General features: G+C 40.2%; 1 protein-coding gene across 1 annotated transcript in view; it reads left to right on the top strand.

Annotated features, from left to right (window-relative positions):
* The window catches only part of LOC5575881 (irregular chiasm C-roughest protein), a 520,731-nt gene that overhangs the window by 53,609 nt on the left and 445,396 nt on the right, over positions 1-21,726 (top strand).

Here is a 21,726-nt window from a genome sequence, read left to right as displayed (position 1 = left end):
GATTGGGGCAAACAAAAAATATCTTTTGACGGCTTTCGAAAATTAAAATTGATTTGTATATTGTGTCAAAGAATTATAGATGTGTTAATTTTTTAATCTCTGATAAATGCTTTGAAAACCAATAATCTTGTTGCACAATAATTTGAACTGAGTTGTACAAATCGTCTTTAACTAATTTGATGAGAAATTAATATTGGAAGAACTATATTTCAAAATATATTTTTGATATTTTTAGTTCTTAAATAACTCAAAAAGTAAATGACTTGTGAGAAGTTAGGCTACATAATTGTCTTCATGGGCCGTGATTTCAATGGACAACGACATTTTCAATACAACCGATATTTGTTCACATGGGTGATCAATATAACCCCATATCAGCTTTATAACAAAGTCGCATAAAACTTTTTTAAAACATACCTCATGCTCTCAGGAAGCAACATTCAGAATATAGTAGGGAGTGGTTTACTTTTCAAAAGTTCTCATAACGAAAAAATCATGTGCTCTTCTGAATTCAAACCACTTAAAAAGATAAACCTTTAAGTTTGAGCTAAAAATATTAAGATTTAGAGGTGGCGCAAGCGTCTTGATAGTGAATTTTCAATGTATAAAAAATGACCTTCAGTGAACTGCCCATAACCGCATAAGAGCAGCATTTGACATTTTATGGATTTTTTTGTTTTTGATGAGGATCACCTAAATTTAGTAGGTGCTTTTAATACGCATAACCAAAATGATGAGCAATTCTCGCTGAAACCAGGCCGTCATCGGCACCCATCGTTAGAATTCCAATATTATGTCACTGATCGCTAGGGTGGTCCTTTCGGTTTTCTCAAATTGGTAGACTCCTCGTACGCAAGCCAGCTAAACAGTTTGCGAAAAACTTAATCTTTTTTTTATAAAACTTGGGTATTTCTTCACGAGATATGTCTCATATTTCCCTTCCCTCCCTTCTGCCATCTTGAATTTTGTTAGAAAAATCGTTTTTTCACCATTAGCGCACCGCTCGTTTTGAATTCTGAGATCATCATCAAAAAGCTGAGAAAAAAATGCGTAAGATAGGCTACAAAAACTAGGTGAGCAATGGTATTTACCCTATGAAATGAACGATTTTTTTTATGGGGACGGACCTGGTGTAGTGGTTAGAACACACGCCTCTCACGCCGAGGACCTGGGATCAAATCCCATCCCCGAGATAGTCACTTAAAAAAAAAATCAGTGACGACTTTCTTCGGAAGGGAAGTAAAGCCGTTGGTCCCGAGATGAACTAGCCCAGGGCTATAAATCTCGTTAATAAAGATAGAAAAAAAAATGATTTTCTCAATCATGTTCTACGATTTTGACGTATAGGGTAACCAATATATTTTGGACCTCTATATGTTTTGGACCCCCTGGGCCATTTTCCTGCAAATTTCCCAGTTTAAATCGAAAGACCAACTTAATTCGCATGCCCTTTGGAAAGATAGCACTATTCCGCACTTGCATCAACTGTTTGTACATAGAAAATGTGTTTATTTTATCTGTAATTAATTTAATTAATCGGTTCATACATGCAACCGTTACAACACGTTTCACACAGAAATTGAAGCTGTCAGAAATTTTTCAAATGTAAACAAAAACTTTTTTCAAATTTCAGAACTAAATGCGTAGAATATCTTCGGTTTTCCATTGTCAATCGATTGATTAGACTATGGGCAAGCAAATTATACAAACAATGTCGTGGACTTTGTCGCCAAACGATATAAAATGCCGGGGGTCCAAAATATATACTTTGAAGGTCCAAAATGTATTGGTGTGTCCAAAATAATGAAAAACAGTGCTTCACAATTCAATTATTTTCGACGTTTTTTGGATCCTGCATGACCGTTTGGGCATTTTTATCTCGTAGAGGAAGTTTTTTCCTTCATGTTGGCATGTTCTTTGACTTGGTAACGCTGTGCAATTAATTAATTGGGACAAAACACTAAAATCACTTCCTTAGGGGGTTCAAAATACGACCGTTACCCTATGGCGAGTGCAATCAATGCAAACATCATTTTTTGTACCACAAAGAAGCAAGTATTCAATCGTTGGTGTTTCATTCGAGGCGAGTGAAGAATAAGAGTATTATTTTGAGTGATAAAATCTGGCGGCCATCTTGGATTTTGACGCCATCTTGATTTTAAGTAGTAGAATTACTTGTTTTAATTATGAATCGTGGTTTACGGCCAACCAGCCGAGTGGAAGTTTAACAACTACCGAAAAGCTAAACATTACATATAATTTGCAATTGGATTAGATGGACAAATTGATGTGAAGATTTGCGAAAAAGTTACACGTCTTCTCAGTGAGAATCGAACTCACGACTCCCCGATCTCTAGTTGGGGCGCGTTAACCACTACGCCATGAGAGGACTCATGAACGCAGAAGTTAACCTGAATTCGATTTCAGCTCAATAATCACGTGGTCCTCTTTCGCAAAGTGCACCTCTTTCGGAAGAATTAGATGCCCATCCAAACACAACGCTTTCTATATATATCCAATGCCTAGCCCGAGAGCGCATTGTTTTTTTTAGATATAGGAATAGCACACTACACTAGCCAGCAACTGCGCTGGCTGAGGTTTCTATTGTGTGGGCTTCCAATGGGTCGCGACGTTCTCAAACGACCGGTTACGGAACATGAGTCCGTTGCTCGATAAATACTTGTTTTAATTATGAATCGTGGTTTACGGCCAACCAGCCGAGTGGAAGTTTAACAACTACCGAAAAGCTAAACATTACATATAATTTGCAATTGGATTAGATGGACAAATTGATGTAAAGATTTGCGAAAAAGTTACACGTCTTCTCAGTGAGAATCGAACTCACGACTCCCCGATCTCTAGTTGGGGCGCGTTAACCACTACGCCATGAGAGGACTCATGAACGCAGAAGTTAACCTGAATTCGATTTCAGCTCAATAATCACGTGGTCCTCTTTCGCAAAGTGCACCTCTTTCGGAAGAATTAGATGCCCATCCAAACACAACGCTTTCTATATATATCCAATGCCTAGCCCGAGAGCGCATTGTTTTTTTTAGATATAGGAATAGCACACTACACTAGCCAGCAACTGCGCTGGCTGAGGTTTCTATTGTGTGGGCTTCCAATGGGTCGCGACGTTCTCAAACGACCGGTTACGGAACATGAGTCCGTTGCTCGATAAATACTTGTTTTAATTATGAATCGTGGTTTACGGCCAACCAGCCGAGTGGAAGTTTAACAACTACCGAAAAGCTAAACATTGATATTACGATAGAATATTTTAAAACCTTCCGATTATGAAAATATGGATCAAATACTGATCTCTAGCGAGAAAAAATCCGATGTACATTCGATTTTTATAATCGTCTGGTTCAGACATAGCGTGCACCGTGCCGTGCCTGTTGATCGCCACACTTTCCGAAGCGGGCTTGCATATGGCAATTTCGTAAGCCATGCCCAAAATTCAAGCAGCTGGTACACTGCGTGAAATCGCGGTGAACCGGCTTGTAGCGCTCCCACTGCACGACGACGCAGAAGATGGTTCTGACGTTGTGGAGTACTTTATGGTCGTGGAGCCGCCTACCGAATGTACCAGGTACAATTGATCGCGACATTTTACGGCATCGTTTTGCCCGTCGACATCGTAGAGGCCGCTAATTCTTCGATTGAATATCGTGGGTAAAATGTTCCACCTCCCAAACTTGTAGCGTCTCCGCCACTGCGTCCGTTTCACGAATGACGCCAGAACGCATTTTGATTGCATTAAATTCATGTTTATTTCAAATTTTGTTCAATTTTTTACAAGTTTCTCTATCCAAAATGGTCGGCTAAGGGCCTTTAAATCTAGGTTTTGAAGTATTTGTTTTGATGATTGGCTAGTTCTATAGTTCGGCTCATTGGAACGCCGGTGATTTTAAAAAAAATTGATAACCTACTAAACTAATATGTACAAAAAACAGAAGGGACAAGTTTTGATAACCTATGGGGGGATGCAACTATAGCGCGGACGACCTGCTGGTCTGATGCACGGCAACGAGCCCTGTACCTCTCGATATGCTAAATAAAGCGATCCTGGAGAGTTTCTATCTCGGCCAGACGGTGGACCTCAGAATTTTGCATTCGCCAAGGGGCGTTCAAAGCCATTCTAAGAAACTTGTTCTGAACCCTCGGGAGCTTTAGATTGTGTGTTTTTGCGCAGCTCTTTCAGGCCAGCATGCCGTACTCAATCACGGGACGAATGATTGTTTGTAGACAGCAAGCTTGTTCTTTCGGGACAGTGTTGACCTTCGGTTTATGAGGGCATACAACATTCGCAGCATCGTGCTGCACCTCGTAGTCGTTTTGTCAACTTGTTGTCGAAAGATCTGCTTGCTGTCCAAAGTCAAACCTAGATAACCGGCCTCGTTGGACCATTCCACTCCTGTGCCGTTTAGGGTGATTTTGCAATCCTCAGCCGGATTTGGAGTGGGGAAGAGGATGACCTGGTCTTCGCCGCGTTAATACGGATCTTCCAGCTAGTGAGGTATGCTGTCAAGGCATCCAGGGTTCGTTGGGGTTTTGCCGTGAGCGCTCTGATCACTCTTCCGCTGTAGACGATGGAAGTGTCATCTGCGAACAGAGACAGCGCGCCGCCTCATGGGAGTGCGGGTATGTCAGAGGTGAACAGGTTGAATAGCAGGGGCCCGAGGAAACTGCCCTGGGGAACGCCTGTGATGATGTCGTGCTCATCGGAAATTGCTCCGTTTAGCGAGACCCGGAATGTCCTCCAGACAGATAGTTATGCACTATTTTCACCAGGTAGCTGGGAAGATTGTATTATTGAGGCTTGAATACCAGGCCATCATGCCAAACACTGTCGAATGCTTTTTCAACTTCGAGCAGAGCCATGGCAGAGGTTTTGGATAAGGACTTGTTCCGTCTGTGGATGTTGGTGTCTTGGGACAGTTGGTTCGACCACGTCGAAAACCAAACTGTTCCTCGAGTAAGATGTTGTTTTGATCGTGATATATTGGCTTTTCAGTCTTGACAAAATTAAAAACTGTTATTTTATTTTGTCCAACGTTTCGGTCCGTTTGGGACCTTTCCTCCTGTTTTGATCGGTTGCCGAAAGCAGTCTTCTATTGATCGCTTTTTCTAAAAGCTTTGATAACCCTGAAGGAAGGCTGATGAGTTGATAGCTTTTTGAGGAAGAAGGTACCTTCCTAGGTTTCCTGATGGGGATGACTTCAGTTGACTGCCACGACGAGGGGAAAATCAATGCCAAATGTTGATAGAACTGGAGACTCAATTACTTGAGCTCCAAGTTCAGGATGTTGTTGAAACCTGGGGCCTTCATGTTTTTAGATGTTTTGACATAGGCCAGCAATTCGTCAGCAGTGATCTCCAACTCCTCCGAGAAGTGTCTGGGAGATCGGTGTAGGTTAGCTGTAAGTTCAGAGACAGCAGCTTAGTGTGGGCTAGGAATGTTTAGCCCTAGATTGTGTGAGCTGACGAAATGCCAACCTATCTCAGCAGTCTTCTCCGCAGGGGCCGCAGGGGTTATCAGGTGATCCTTAGAGTCGGTGTTGTCTAGTGGGATCAACGGTGAAATTGGTCTGAGTTTGGTTTTTAAGAATTTTGGTCATCTTCCAAAATGGCCTAGCACAACCTGGGAGAGAGCGGATCTTTTTGGAAAAATCTTCGTTCTTAAGCTTCACCATTCTGGCCTTGATGATTTTGGATATGCGATTAACATCGCTTTTAAACATAGGCAGACCAGTGCGTTTGTACTGCCTACGTTTGGTGTTGCGCAAATGAATGAGATCTTTGGTAACTCAGTCGATAGAAAGGGTGTTGCTCACCTGACCAGATGTTGGTACATGCTGTTCTTGGGCCACGGAGATGGCCTCTTCGATGCTCTGTGCCGATCGACGTCTTCAATGGACGCCAGAGGGGCTTCGTATCCGATGTTGGCGTCGACACACCGCTGAAATCGGCCCCAGTCGATACGGTGGTAGTTGCTCCGGGTGGCTCGATGCCGGTTGACCAGGGAACCAACTTCAGCCAGCACCGGGTAGTGGTCCGAGCTGAGGTCCTGATGAACGACCGACTGGGAGATATTGGTCAGGAAGCCTTCGATGGTTAAGTGGGCCCCGGACCAGCTCAGGCGGGTGGGCAAATCCGGGCTCAGGATGGTGTAGTGGCCTTCCTCTAGGTCCTGTTGTAGGAGGCGCACAGCAATCGTAACGCCTCCTCCTTTGGAGCCGCATCGGTCGAGCCTTACGAGCCGGAAGTCGGAGATGAAGACGTTAACTTCTGGCTTGAGGTGCGTTTCCGTAATCACGGCTAAATCGGTGCCCGGGTTTTGCTCCTAAGGAAGCAAGCGTTCCAGTTAGCGATCCTAGTGATGACCTCACGAAATGGAGATTAAAAAAATACAAAAATCAATTTTCAGTGCAATTAATGGACAGTCCCTTAGCAAAATTTTCGATGATGCCAGTGCCATTGACATTATTTAAGGAGCGACTTCGTTTGATTTTGAAACTACTGTGAATTGTAATGGTAAATAGCTTTATTTATTTTTTCATAGTTGCAAAAAGCTTTTGCCGCGACTAACCCTGGAATAGGATGTTATTCCGAAGTGATGACAATACCCAAGCCGTCCAGAGTCAGTGATGCTATTTACTAGGAGAGAATGGCGAAATATTGTGTTGTGGGAATAAATGGAACGAAAAAAAAACTGGACACAACCGTAGCAGCCGCAGCAGCTTAGTGGGAAATGAAATGAAATTATCTAAATTAAAAATCTTAATTGAAAATTGAACGATTCCGGTTCGCTGGAGTGGGACATTCAATGACAATTCATAGCCCAAAATGGTGACATTTGGACGGGTCAAAATGGAAACTACTTTTAAACGTAATTGTAATGAAGGTGTGCTTTCCATTTCAGATGCTCACGATAAATCGTCTAATTATTTATCTTTGACAGATATGCGTATTTCAACTACCACTTGCAGTCTTCTTCAGTGTCAATAACTCGTATCCGATTGGGTTAAAATTACAAGAGGCCATCATCAAGGTTAATTCGTCCCCTTAATGCAACAACTAGATAGCCCGAAAATCAAAATTTTGAGATGTGTAACTTTGAAGATATGACCGTTTTACAAGGTGATGGTTAATTGCAGAGAATATGATTGGACAATGGACACTAAACTTCAACTTATGTATTTTGAATCACACGTTTATAAGCTGTGGATATTGAGAATAACGTTTTGACATATTGTAGTCAAAAACTTCATGTTTCGAGTTATCTAGTTGATGCATCAAGCTCATCGTTACTTCAAGGGTATGTTTTTTTGTATGAAAACATTTTATTATCAAATTAGGAACATGCTAAAAGGATACTTATGTGATTTTCACTATACCTAACCTAGAAATGTTCTGGGAAAATACTGTGCATAATGCTCCGAATATTTTATTTCAAAACATTTATGACATTACATACAATAGTGTGATGAATCTTAAAATTTCATGAAAATATAACTTTGGCCTATGGGTTAAGCAAAAGAAATTTAGAGTATAACGTTAAACCAAGAAAAAAACCACCAACATACGCCGTTGGATTTCTTACAAAATCCAACTAATAGCAAAAAATGTTCCCGTGCGTCGTGAATGCCCTCAGTGATTTCGATTCCCATTTAATTTAATGAAGTTCGTCAATCGTCTGGCTCGAATGAATAAAAAGAGGCGAAGGTAAAGGGTAGAGGTTAAATCATAAGAAAAAGCTCTTACTCGTCCCCGTATTCTACACACTTTGTGTGCCGGTAGCTAGAACTTCTGCATGTGCTTTACGGCTGAAGGAGGAAAATTCGTTCCTTATTTCCAAACGTCTGCCGGTGGATGGACGATGGCTGCTGCCTGGGGGTCAATAAAGGAGTGCACTAAAAGTCACGTCGCACATACTGCCAGCACGTGGGAAAGTGCTTGATCTCTCCGGTGGGAGCAACAAAGTCAGACACTGAAAGGTTGCTTTAAACATGGACAGTTTTAAGAGCTCACGGTATACTTTTTTTTTCGGAAAGAGTGCTCAGAGAAAATTTATTTGCAAAAACTATCAGGATAAAGTTTTGTGTTCATCTTTCATTGTAGATTATTTCTATTTATTAGTATCTACTAATAGTTTAATGGATGTTCTCAAGGCTATACAACTTCTGTTATGTAGTTTTGGTATCGTCAGGTATTTTCCATTTGTTATGTCACAAAAAATTTGGCTATTTTAAATCCCACTCCCTTTCCTATGCACACTTTTTGTATGAGGACTCATACAGAAATGTGACAGAGAAGTTTATTTATATTGGATTTCCAATTTAAATAAACTTCTCATTCCTCCTTTTAGTTTGACGAAATTTATAAGCGATCCTTTCCTGATCATATTGAACCTAATCAATTCATCTTGCTTGCTGACGTCCATACTTTTTTTTTTTTGTTGCAACTGGACGCAACGCTAACAAGGAATCCCAGTTTGTTTTTTGATAATCCTGCAAAACCCTCTACTCCTCGGAATTACCCTACGGTATTACTTCGGGGAGGAACCAGCGCACATAGGGTGCCGGTGCCATAAGTGGACTAGCTAAGCTATAAAAAATCACAACAAAATAACGAAAAGCCTTAACAGAGATCTTTTGGCGTCAACAGAAAGATTTCATCATGTGGAAAAAATATAAAAAGAGTGATGAAATATTTTTTTTAACATAAAATCGCTTAAGCCACTATTGGTACACGTGTTCCAGTTGTTGCGCTAGTGCTTCAGTAGTAGACGTTCGGGAATGATACAAGGAATTTTAAACAATATGGTAAATTTTTGCATAGATTTTCCCTTGGAACAGCAACTTATACCTTTCTAATGAAGCATACAGATCATCTCTGGGACTTTTCTTCATTTTTATACATCCATTTTAAAGACTTCTTCCATCCGTTGATCCACTACTGGAACACGACGGCAACTATTGGTGCAAGGGAGCAATTTTTTGCCTAAACTTAATTATTTATGTAACTTTTTGATAAAATAAAACGCTGAAATTAGGCAAATTGACTAAACTAGAGGCGATCTATCCACCTAAAATACCACGTGTCATTTTTATCAAAAAATGTACGTTTTTTTCATAGTCCAATCTACTGGTACATTACAACCATTGGTACTGGCACCCTAGTACTTTTACAGAAGTTGCAGAAGTAGCCTCGGCAAACTGCTTCTTCTAGCCGACTTTACAGTTGTAACAGAGGGGTCAGATAGCCGTTGCGGTAAAAGCGTGGATCGTGGGTTCGAATCGCGCCAGTCAAGAATCTTTTCGTAAAGGAAATTTTCTCGACTTCCCAGGGCATAGAGTATCATCGTACTTGCCAAACGATGTGGCCATACAATAATAATCGATCGGCAAATAAAGCTCTATCAATAACTGTGGAACCAAAAGAACTCTTAGCTGAGGAGCAGACTCTATCCTAGTTGGGACGTTATGCCATAAAGAAGAATAAGAAAAAGAAGGGGACAAGCCTTGTCAGGGCGAACACTGTGCACTAGTGTGGGACAAATTTTAGATTTTCGCTCCACTTGTTGGATCGCATTTAGGTCCCATAACAACTGTGCAAAATTTCAGCTCGATCGGAGAAATAATATTTTAGCGCTAGCCATTCAAAGTTTGTATGGGGTTTACTATGGAAAAACTTACTTTTGCAAAGAAAAATCACCAGAGGTCACCCACTGACCTCTATAAAAATTCTGAACACAGACCTCAATAGGTATTTTTACGATGAAGAATATTGCAGCAGACCGCGAAACAATCCGACACTTGTGAAAAAAGTTATTCAATGAAAACCGATTGGCAAGGCGACGTTGATTAACACGTAAAGGAATAACAATAATAACAAAATCGGGAAAAAATTCCGAATAGTTTATGCTTAATAACTTTTTTCACAAGCATCGGATTGCTTTGCGGTCTTCGGCAATGTTGTTCATCGTAGAAATATTTATCGAGATCTGTGTTCAGAATTGTTATAGAGGACAATGGGCGACCTCTGGAGATATTTTTTTCTTTGCAAAAATAAGTTTTCTTATAGTAAATCCCATATAAACTTTGAACGGCTGGCGCTAAAATATAGTTTCTCCGATCGAGCTGAAATTTTGCACAGTTATTATGGAACCTAAATGCAATCTTAAAAGTGTACTGGAGCGAGAATCTAAATTTTTCATATTACCGTGTCCCAGACTACCGTGCACCCGGCTCTTGGCCGGCGAACCATAGGCGCTGCAATTTCAGCATATTATGAGATACATCCGTAGTTACTGCATTTCACCTCTCGGTATCTCCATGCATCTTGTGGATTACCTAGTACAGACCTCTTCCTCCCCGCATGTAGCAATCATACAATCTTTCGCTACAATGGACACTCGAATACGACATGCTTAGATGTTTTTCCTCACTAACACATTTGGGGCTCGTAGGATATTCTGCGTGCCTGAACCTGTGGTTTAGGGACAAAAAACCGATAGACAAAACGTCGAATGCCAAAAAGTCGAATCACAAAACGTCGAATGAAACAAAACGTTTAAAGCAGTCATTTTTCTAGTAGAGGTTTTTGGATAACTAGCGTTGCTAAGGAAAAACAAGGGTTGCGATGCGAACGCCGTTGGAAACTGACGTAAGCATGAAGCAGATATTTATAAAATTGTCATTTCTGACGAGAAAAGAAGCAGCTACGAGCTTCGAGAAGCAAATCGAAATCGAAGCCTAAAATATGTAGACAGTGTGGATGAGTAATAATAAAGATATGTTCAAAGAGATACAACCTACATATGACTAATATATTCAATAACCCTCTAATACCCAACCCCGCCTTTAGACGGGGTACACTTTGGAATTTTGTGTATTTTTTCGTAGCTCGGAAATCAAAATGATTTTATTTTTGGCTTAAACCTTGACTCATAACACGCATATGAGAAAAGTTTTTTATGACTTTTGAAACATTTTTGTATTTTTGAAAATTGTTTGAAAAATTGTATTCTTATATAACCTACAAATGCCTGGGGTTTATTTAACGTGTAATATAAAAAATCGTACCTTTTATATTTTTCTACTATTAACCTATAACAGAAGAAGGGCTTAGTGGTATTAAAATCATTTCATACCTGTTTTTCCGTTAATAACACGGAAAATAAAAATATTTTCAGAAAAATATTTAAAATGTATTATTTTTAAAAGTACCGTGAAAACTTGAATTTTTATTGTTGCTAAAAATCAGTAACTAGAAGAGGCTTCAAGAAAAAATGAAAAAGGATAGGGATGTTCAAAAATAAAAATTATAAAAATCAAAAACCAAAATTCATAGATTTGCGAATAAAAATAAATCATTGCCCAAAACGTGTTTAGAACGATTTTAGGTAACTAAAAATGATATTTAGATCGAAAATAAAAATTTGGGTATTAGAGGGATAACAGAAATGGCGAGAATGCAATTACGAAAAGCAATTCAAGCCTGTTAACGCACAAAACTGAGAGAACAATGAAATTTCGACTAGCTTTCTTCGCCGCATTTCTTGATTAACATAACGGCAGATGAAGATAACTCAATAGCAGTGCACACATTTTTTAAATTTTTTCACTGCTCGTGGGTGAACTAAACTTCTTTTTCACCATAGTAATTTACACCAGATTCCAACAAACTTGTGTATTTGGAGCGCAAGCATTTCGCGAAATATTAATTTGTTATTATTTAAAACAAGATCTTTGTAGATAATTACCAGTTAAATAACTTCTCAAAAATCGATGCAGCAACCATTTTAAAGTGAATTGCATTTGCTACTAGTTGGGCTATCTGTTGATAAATAGCGTTTTATTTATTCTTCTAGAAAACACTCATTCTTACAATAAACTAGTGATTCTAATTTCGTCAAATATACAGCTGGATTTTTGCCAATAAGTGATTTTTTTGTTCTTTGAAAGTAAATTCATTATTTTGACGAATTACTAAAAAATAATCGATTTATTAATTTGTTTATCGAAAACAGTTAGTCCACATCAGGATATCCAGCAAATTGTTCTGGGGTTCGAAGTCTTAACTGAGATCTCGCATCGAACCGATCACACCAAATGTCTGTCCGGAGACAATTGGTGTACTAAAGGAACTTTGGTTCCTTCAAATTGAATTACTTCTGACTTGCAACTATTCCAATGACTAGCGGTGTCTGAAGATCAGAGCGCTATTGGAGGGTTTCGGTATGCCAGAAGGCATTGAAACAAATAGTTTGATAGTCCAAAGAAGACTGGCTGAGTTTATTGAAATCCTTCTTTTATACCATTTTACATTTGATTATTCTTATGGCCTAAAAGGTAAAAACACCTGGGGTTGGTGTTTATAAACAATATTTATGGCTTAAACTTCCGCGCGCCCATCCGATAGAATTTTGGTTAACTTGCGCTTTTTGGCTAGCGCTTTGCGGTGACTAATGGGTTGTTATTGTAAATACGCTGATGGGTACGCGTTAGCTTGCCTTTGAATGCTTCGACAAATAATTAAGGTAATGCGGGAGTATGTCTAGTACATTGTACTGTTGAAATGACTTTTATGCATTGTTTTTTTTTTATGTGGATAATTTATATAGTTTTGTCACTAACCATTAAATAGTGAGAAAAATACAAGCATCAATTGATAACTTAATGAAAACCGAATTTAATACGATACCATTTCATTTCAACTAGAGTTAATCGACAGTTTTATTTAAAAACTATTGGTCCCAGCAAACTTCATTTTGCCATCAAGTAGGCTATAGTAAAATGTCATGAAATCCCCCTTACAAAATAGCACATTAGTCTTTTCCTGATTTCCCAATTATACCGGTTACTTTCCTGAACTTTTTCCTCGCACGAATATGTCGCATCTCTAGTCCAGTGCATGTGAGAAAAATACGTCAATCCGTTGATTCGTTCTCAACCCATTTTGTGTCATACAAACACCACTAAATTTTTATTTACATAGATAAGCACTTGGATGAGAGTCTTGTCGTTTGTACTTTTGACATTTTGTCTCTTCGGCTTTTTGGCATACGACGTTTTGGCATTCGACATTTTGTCTTTCGATGTTTTGTCACCCAACCACATTCTGGTGTAAATTGCTATGGTGGAAAAGAAATTTAGTTCACCCACGAGTAGTGGAAAAAAGGAAATTTGTGCACTGCTATTGTGATTATCTTCATCTGCCGTTATGTGAGTCAAGAACTGTCAAGAACTGGTTTTATCAGGACGGAGGCATTTTCCTCATAGTCCTATTTGCCGTTTCAAGTTGGTGTCACTCTTCCCTACTCAGGGAACAGTAGAGTACGCTGCCAGCCCACGACTGTTAGTCAACATATCTAATCCGTAATCCTGTCCGTTGTTCTGCGCTGTGTCCAGTATACCATACTCAGGATTTTACTGGCATCCATCCTGATGTGCCGGTTGGCACTCCAGAGGGATAAGGTACTTTGGAAGCGATACCAGGTCGCTTGTTCAGGGCTACTTGCAGATATGTGTTTTTTTTTGTAGAGATTCAGCAGAGCCACATCCTAGGTAGACCATGCTTGAGCCCCTGGTCAAATGGACCAGACGCTCGGCCACCTCCCGAAGGAAGTGCTAAAGGTAGTATTCCATACTGCTGTATGTACGAGTTTCGTTTGGAAAGGGTAAGAATCCCAAGTAAGGTATCCTGGCACACCCTCGCTCTAGCTGATGTCAGAAGAACAACAGTGCCCAGGTTGCCCTACCAGCTAAGTTCGCAACCCTTAGCTTGCGGTCTTTTTCATCGTTAGACCCGTTAGACCCGAGCGTGAGGCAGCGGTTTGTGAGGACCAGAGCTATGTTGGACGCTCCTTTCTGGTTTTCGACTCACCATTTTGCAACCCTTTTTTCGTATATCGTGTGGCAGGTATTGACAGATTAGACAGATTGATACAGATTGGAGTACGCCTATTACCGAGGAATAACGCTCCTCAATTCGGTGTACAAAATAATGTCGCGTGTTCTGTTCAACAGATTGTAACCGCTGGAGCAGTCTTTCGTCGGCGAATACCAAGCTGGTTTTCGTGAGGGCCGATCAACGACGGATTCAATTTTTAACCTGCGGCAAATCCTTGATAAGTTCCGAGAATACAACTTGCAGACTCTGTTGATTGATTTCAAGGCGGCGTACGATTCAGTAAAGAGAAATGAGTTATAGCAGATAATGATAGAACACGGTTTTCCGGCGAAACTGATTAGACTGATTCGTGCAACGTGGGATGGATCGAAATCAAGTGTGCGGGTTGCGGATGAGATTTCAACCTCCTTCGTAACCTAAGATGGATTGAAGCAAGGAGATGCGCTTTCGAACCTTTTGTTCAACATTGCTCTCGAAAGAGCTATAAGGAGAGCGGGCCTGCAAAGAAGCGGTACCATCGTCACCCGGTCGCATATGCTCCTGGGTTTTGCGGACGATATCGGTATAATTGGAATTGATCGTCGAGCCGTAGAAGAGGCATTCGTGCCTTTTAAAAGGAAGACAGCGAGGATTGGACTTGCCGTCAACACCAGCAAAACAAAGTTTATGATCGCTGGTAGACAGCGTGGTTCCAATCGTGACGTTGGTAGTGAAGCGGTGCTGGGTGGTGAAAAATTTGAAGTAGTGGAAGAATTTGTGTATCTTGGTACTTAAGTAACGTTCGATAATGATGTCACCCGCGAGGTGAAAAGACGTCTTGCAGCTGCAAATAGGGCTTTTTACGGGCTCCGTAAAGCTTAAGTCCTGTAGCCTGCAGACGAAAACAAAATTCGCGCTATACAGGACACTTATCCTTCCGGTTACTCTATACGGCCATGAATCCTGGACGTTAACACTTCAGTAGTCGCGCTGTTGTATTTTGTACAACACTGGTTAAAAACCTCGCTCTTCGTTCACAACGGCAGCAAAGTGGTTCTGACGATGGTGAACCGCGTGACGACTGGAAGGTTAAAACTTTCAAAGGGGTCGACCGGAAAGCGTTTGGAGTTTTTGAGCGTGTGCTGCGAACAAAACTCGGCGGTAAATCCAAGAAAATGGTATCTGGCGGTGTCGCATGAATCATGATTTGTACTAAGTACCGTTTTGATTCATATTACGGACAGCTTCAAATTCCAGACAGTTTACTTTGTATGGGAACATTTCACACGAAATGTTTCAATTTTTGCCGTTCAAAAGTTCTCACTTCCGAGGCTCGTTTTAATAAGCTTTTTCCATAAAAATGTATGCAAATTTAGAATGCCCAACTGCCTTAGATGTCTCTTTAGTGGTTCGACGATTTCTATTGATGATTTGACTTTTTTATTAATGATTTTCATGAGCTGTCCGGATTTCGAATCAAAGTGTCCGAAATATGAGGCAAAAGTGAGGAAGCGTCCGGAATAAGAATCATGAAAATGTCACACATTTTGATTTATTACAAATTATTCAACTTGCGGAAGTGTATTCTTCATCCATCATTCGAACGTTTAGGGTTTCCGACGCTCGATAATGCTGAGGAATCATACATAATGATTTATTTTGTATGCTCTATGTTGAGTTATACTTCACTGAGGCCTTAAGTGTCCGTAATATGAATCAAAACGGTATATAAAGTGGATATTATCAACCTCAGAAAACACGGCAGGCTGCGTTAGGCTGGTCACGAGATAGAACGACAAGCAAAAATAATATTCAGTAGAGAACCCGAAAAAGGCCCTCGGTTCTGTGGGCGCACACTTTGGATTTTTGCAGTTGAAGAGGACTTAAGGGCACTTAACGTTCAGGGCGACTGGAAGCGATTGGCTTAGGACCGAGCCCAGTGAAGAATTATCCCTTCGGCGTAGATTCAACGTAGCGGATTGTAGCCCTTCAAGTATCAAGTAAGGGAAGTCAAGGAAATTGTCATCACAAAAAGATCCAGAACCGACCGGGAATCGAACCCAGGCACTTTCATGGCATGGCTTGGATTTGGTTTGGAGCCGCAGACTCTATCCACTCGGCTAAGGAAGGCTCCTATATATCAGAATATTTGTAATATTTCTTATGAGACGACATCATTAAAGGTTGGATGCTTTCGACTGTTATGAGTTACACCGGAGATTTTCTTAGCGGCTTTCAGTCTCAACGGCAAGCAGAACTAAAATATTTCTTCTACGCCCAACGTTTCGATTGAAAAAGATTGAAAATACAATCGAAACGTTGGACGTAGAAGAAATATTTTAGTTCTGATTGCCGTTGAGACTGAAAGCCGCTAAGAAAATCCCCGGTGACATCATTAAAAGGGACGACTAAGAAGCTCATATTTTACTACGACAGGGCTGCCTCTTATTGATTTTTTTTATATGAAGAATTGAAACAATTTCACCAGCAATTTCCAATACCAGAATACCCTCTTTTTACAAATTTGCGGATTTCGGAAGACCCCATCTTCCAGTTCACTCGCAGGACCGGGACGACTGCTGGTCGCTGGCAGGAGGGGCTCGACTGCGGTGAAAGGAATAGGAGCTTCCTCAAGGCTGGGGGCAAGTGTGCGTCCCGGGATGAAACAGGAATTATACTCGTTATCTTTTACTCCATTAAAACCACTTCTTCTTCTGATGCGAAGCTCAGTGGATCGTCGGTTGCAGCCACAGGTTCCGGACGCCAAAAATTTTCGTTTTTGTTGTTGTCGGTGAATTCCCTGTAGACAATTCCTTTTGGCCACGTTGAATTGGACAAAGCCTTAGGTTTCAAATCCAAGTTCACGCCAATTTTGAACGAGATAAAGGACATTGTATCTATGTTCCTTCCTCTAGCCACAAGCCGAACAACTTGCACGTCATCAGAACCGAGGCGTTTTTTTGCTAAAGCACGTATTTGGTCAACTGATACATCCTTTGCGATCCGAGATAGATATAACCAGAATTTCGGTTGAGGCGGCGGAACGGTAGCGATTTCAATTGACGGAGAGGGTGTGCTGCCAGTTCCAAGTAATAGAGGCGGCTGGTTATTCGGGATTGGATTGGCGGCCGTGCTAAACAGCCTCCTGCTCCTGGTGAACCTTGGGTCAATGCCAACACGTCTGGAGGACTTTGGGGTAAACGAATTCGAGTTAACCAGCTTAGCAAAATTATTTCGAATTTCGGCCTTCAATTCATCCATAATTTCGGTTTTTAGGTTCGCCATAATGTCGCTATGGGAGTTGAGCGCATGTCCTTGGCCCACCTCATAAGCGGCACGTGCAGTGTTACGGAGGCGCATATCTTTCATAAGTGCTGTACACGACGGGCAGAACCAAAACAATTGATTATTTCTCATAACCTGTTCGAAAACTTCGGCAGCCACTTCACAGCATCGAGGATGAAAAATCGCTTTGCAAAAGCCTTGGCACTCGACTTGAATTTCTCCGATATCACCGGCGCAGGAACAGCAAACAAGTGACATATTGCTTGCGAAGCACTTTTCAACTGTTACGCTTGAAATTGTTTGGTCAAGACCACCACGCATCGAAAAACTATGCCACTCCGCGAGTCTTTTTAGGGTCTGTCTCAATTGGGCTATTAAAAATAATTCGTACTTAAACTTGACAGTTCGATAATTATTCCACCCCTGATTTCGATCTGTCAAAAATAAGTCTGCTGCAGAGCAGACTTAAATTTGACAGATCGATAGTTATTTTCTTTTTCGCTCGCTCGGGCGATCGGTGTTAGATGTTTACTTTCAACATAATGTTGTTTCCCCTATCCGGTAATTCATCTGCGGTCGGATATTCCTGCTGCCTTCGCAAGATTCAAGACCAGTAAAAGTAAGTTTAACGAAATATTCTGGCCAGAATAGCTTTATTTACGATCACTTTTTCTCAGTGACGGAACAGGTTGCAAGGGTGGGATGAAATCCTCACAACCAGGATTCTTTCCTGAACAGCTGGCAAGGTACTCGCAAAGCATTTCGACGTACAAAACATCGGGAAAGCAGCGACCACAGGAGACCTGATGATTTCCAGTATATCTCAAGCTGGAATCAACCAAAACATTCTCATCAAGGTGCACAATGCAAGGACCTGCGGAAATTTGGACTATGTCGAGCTTCTAGTGTCCAAAATAGAAGTCAATAAAGTGCATGTTGGAACAAACGCCGACGAAGATTATGATTGAGAAAGCTGAGTTGCTATTGGTGAAAAATCCCAAACCCCGTCTATGTGCCCAAAACAAGTTCATCAGTTCTCTACATGTAGCCGTGGAACGGTGGAACTGGAGTCTGGTTGAACTACTCGTTGATTATCATGCGAACTTGAATGTTTCGGATTTCGCTGACGAGACGCCACCCCCACAGAATTGGAATAAGGAACCGTAAGAATAGGTACATTAATTCCTTACGTTTGTTTCAACAATATGATAACGATTGTCGTTCAATTACCAGCAGGAAAGCAAGGCGACTATTTTCAAAGTGTTTTCCATCAATGACGAATTTCTTCGGCATCTACGTTTCTATCTAAGCTATTTAGCTTTGAAGATGAAGGCAGGGGATTTATGGTCGGAATTGTGGACGGAGTTGTTCTAATAACCAACTACTCATTGTCACGCCCCATTTACGACAAATTATGATCATTCAGTTCGATGTATCGCATTAATGACAGATCACCATGCATTCTTACTGGAATTGTCGAACGTTGAGAATATAATGCAGCATCAAAGGACTACGACGACTTTGACTATAGATCTGATGAAGCTCGTCAAAGGCCTTGCATAAAACACGGCTCTACCCCATTTGGCATAATGCCATCTGGCATAATGCCGTTTGGCATAATGCCATTTGGCATAATGGCCATCTGGCATAATAGCCATTTGGCATAACGGCCATCTGGCATAATTGAAAAAAATATATTTTTCTCACACATTTCACATTTAACGTTCAACGCTCCGTCATTGTAATTCAGTTTTTCTGTTCAAAACTGAAAATTATTCGATGAAAATGTGTTCACTGTGTATCAGTTGGAGAATAGAATACAGTGAACACATTTTCCTGCAAATTTTCTTGATTTTGAACGAAAAAACTGCTTTTGAAAATTCCGAAATCAATGACTGATCCTGCCTCCTCAAAGTGCTTGAAATGTTTTTTCTAGGACAAGTCAAATTGACTGGAAAAGGGACTAATATATACAATGATTTTTAGTCCAAAAAAGTTAATGTGAAGTAAGTACGAGGAAATGCTTTAAGATAGACTCGTCCAAATAGTGCGTTTGAGGATGATGATAATAATATTACCAACATTACTACTTGTCACATCTGAGGTTGAGCATATCGCTGGAGAGGCATCCCATAACATATGGGGTAATTAATTTAGATCAGGGGTCGTCCATGAACCATGTGGTCATTTATTGACAGAAGGGGGGTTTGGCCGAAGACCACAATCCACACAAATTTTAAAATTTTTGTGTGGACAACTGACCACAGGAGAGGAAACAATTCGGTCAGAAATTCCGAAAAAATGACTATGGGTTAATGGGCAGCTCCTTATTAAAATTCACCTTCTTTCAAAATGAGCTGTTCTTTTGAGTTTGCAGTTTAGCGAGTCATAACAAACTGTAGACACTGCGAATGCCGGACAGTGAACTTTTCGAGATGTTTTTAGACTAAACTCCGAATTTTTCGTCTAAAGTCCATAATTACCACGTCCTTTACATTCTCCATGCATAAAGTAGAAGAAAAATGACTTTTGGGTGAATTAGGGGAAGTGTCTGGGATTGAGTAGTGTTTAGTCCATTGGATGTGTCGCTTGCTCCAGCAGGTTAGTCGTGATCATATCATGGATCTCACCACTGAGTCGTGCTCATTCAATTAAGATGAGTTTCCGGAATTTAAAGCATCCGGGAAATTTGAATCAACACGGTACCAAGGGCATCCGATGTAATTAAAAATCGATCATGGCGTGCCTATGATTCACTACGCTGCATACTAAAAGAACAGCTTATGTTTAAAAGAAGGTAAAATTTCTAGTTGGGTAGTTCACCAATTATTGAATGCATAAAATGTTCGCTAATTGTTGAACATTTCGTTGAGAACACACATATTTTTCAGTAATAGGCGAGATTTAAGGCCGTTCAGCAATAGGCGAAATATTCTGCTTAACTAATAACCGTGTATCAACTGATTGTTGTAGCATTTAGGGCAAAGCATCTCTCTTGAGATTTTCCTTCTTTGGAACATTGGATGTTCTTCATATTTAACTTCTGTGCCCTCAAAAAAAATCAATATAAAATCGTGGCACCCAAGCGACGACCAGAAATCGAGCTAATGCTTTAAAAATAATTAAAGACAGACGTTCAAAGACAAACAAGAATGATAAAAGCCGGCTCACTCTACGGTGCCAAATTTTTACTCCTCATAAAACTTCTTAATGAAGCTACGTGAATAAAATCTCACAGCTACAAGTGTGACTTGAAGGGCACTGGTCGAAAATCGAAAATGATTCTATTATGTTGTCTAGAATCGACATGTATTTCATTTAGGCTGATCATTATCAGGCCAAAAGTTGAGGACAATAATTTGAGGAAATGTATTCTTCAAATTATGCCAAATGGCCGTTATGCCAAATGGCCATTATGCCAAATGGCCATTATGCCAATTGGCATTATGCCAAACGGCATTATGCCAGATGGCATTATGCCAATTGGGGTAGAGCCATAAAACACCTATGTAGATAAACATTTAGCTCATAATAAAAAGAATTGTGCATTATATTAAGGATCCAGTGTCCAAACTGTGTTTTTATTTTTCTCAATTTGTTTAAAAACTGCATTTTGGAGGCTTAAAAATGTCTCAATTTCTATTAGGACCAACGTTCAACGATCCGTCATCGTCATAATTGGAACTTCAACACCAGTTTTTCTGATTAAAACTAAAATTTATACGACGAAAGTGTTATCACTGTGTTTTGGTTGAAGAATGGAATACAGTGAACACATTCTCAAAAAACTGCTTTTGAAAATTCTCAAATTGATGATGGATTGTGCCCCCTTAAACAAGGTCAAAGAAATTTCCATTAAGAATAACAGTGGATTCTCCAGAAATCGAACCCAGACTCCTTCAGTATGGCTTCACTTTACAGCAGTGGACGTTTTCGCACATCTAAAAGACGCTTAGGGTGTTTTATGTATTTTGGACAGAGCGTTACGTGTTTATAATTTGGCCACCTCCATTAGATTTTGCCGTAAATGGCCAAATTATATACGCGTAACGGTCTGTCCAAAATACTTTGATCACCCTATATCATACATAACTCGGTATTCGTCTAAATACGAGAAAACGCTTGATACGTTACCCCTGGAATATATAAGCAAGCTTAGCTTCACGATAACTGATGCAAACAACTATCGAAAATAAAGTTATTGGTTGAGAGAGATTTTATTTTTGCGGACATTCTGAAACCTAAATTTAACAATATACTTAAGAACACTGTTTCGGTTTCAAACTATTGTTCGTACCTTGGTCCGTACACTGAAATGAATTTTATTGTAGAATCTACTGAATCCATGGTAAAATTAAGAACTGCACCAACGATTTTCAACCGACTACATCTATCTAATCCAATTGCAAATTATATGTAATGTATAGCTTTTCGGTAGTTGTTAAACTTCCACTCGGCTGGTTGGCCGTAAACCACGATTCATAATTAAAACAAGTACATTAATCTGTTAACTCTACCAAAACATAGTCAACATCACTA

This window comes from Aedes aegypti, chromosome 1 (genome assembly GCF_002204515.2).
Source record: "Aedes aegypti strain LVP_AGWG chromosome 1, AaegL5.0 Primary Assembly, whole genome shotgun sequence".
In the NCBI taxonomy this organism is placed as follows: Eukaryota; Metazoa; Arthropoda; class Insecta; order Diptera; family Culicidae; genus Aedes; species Aedes aegypti.
This window is presented reverse-complemented; position numbering and strand designations above follow the sequence as displayed.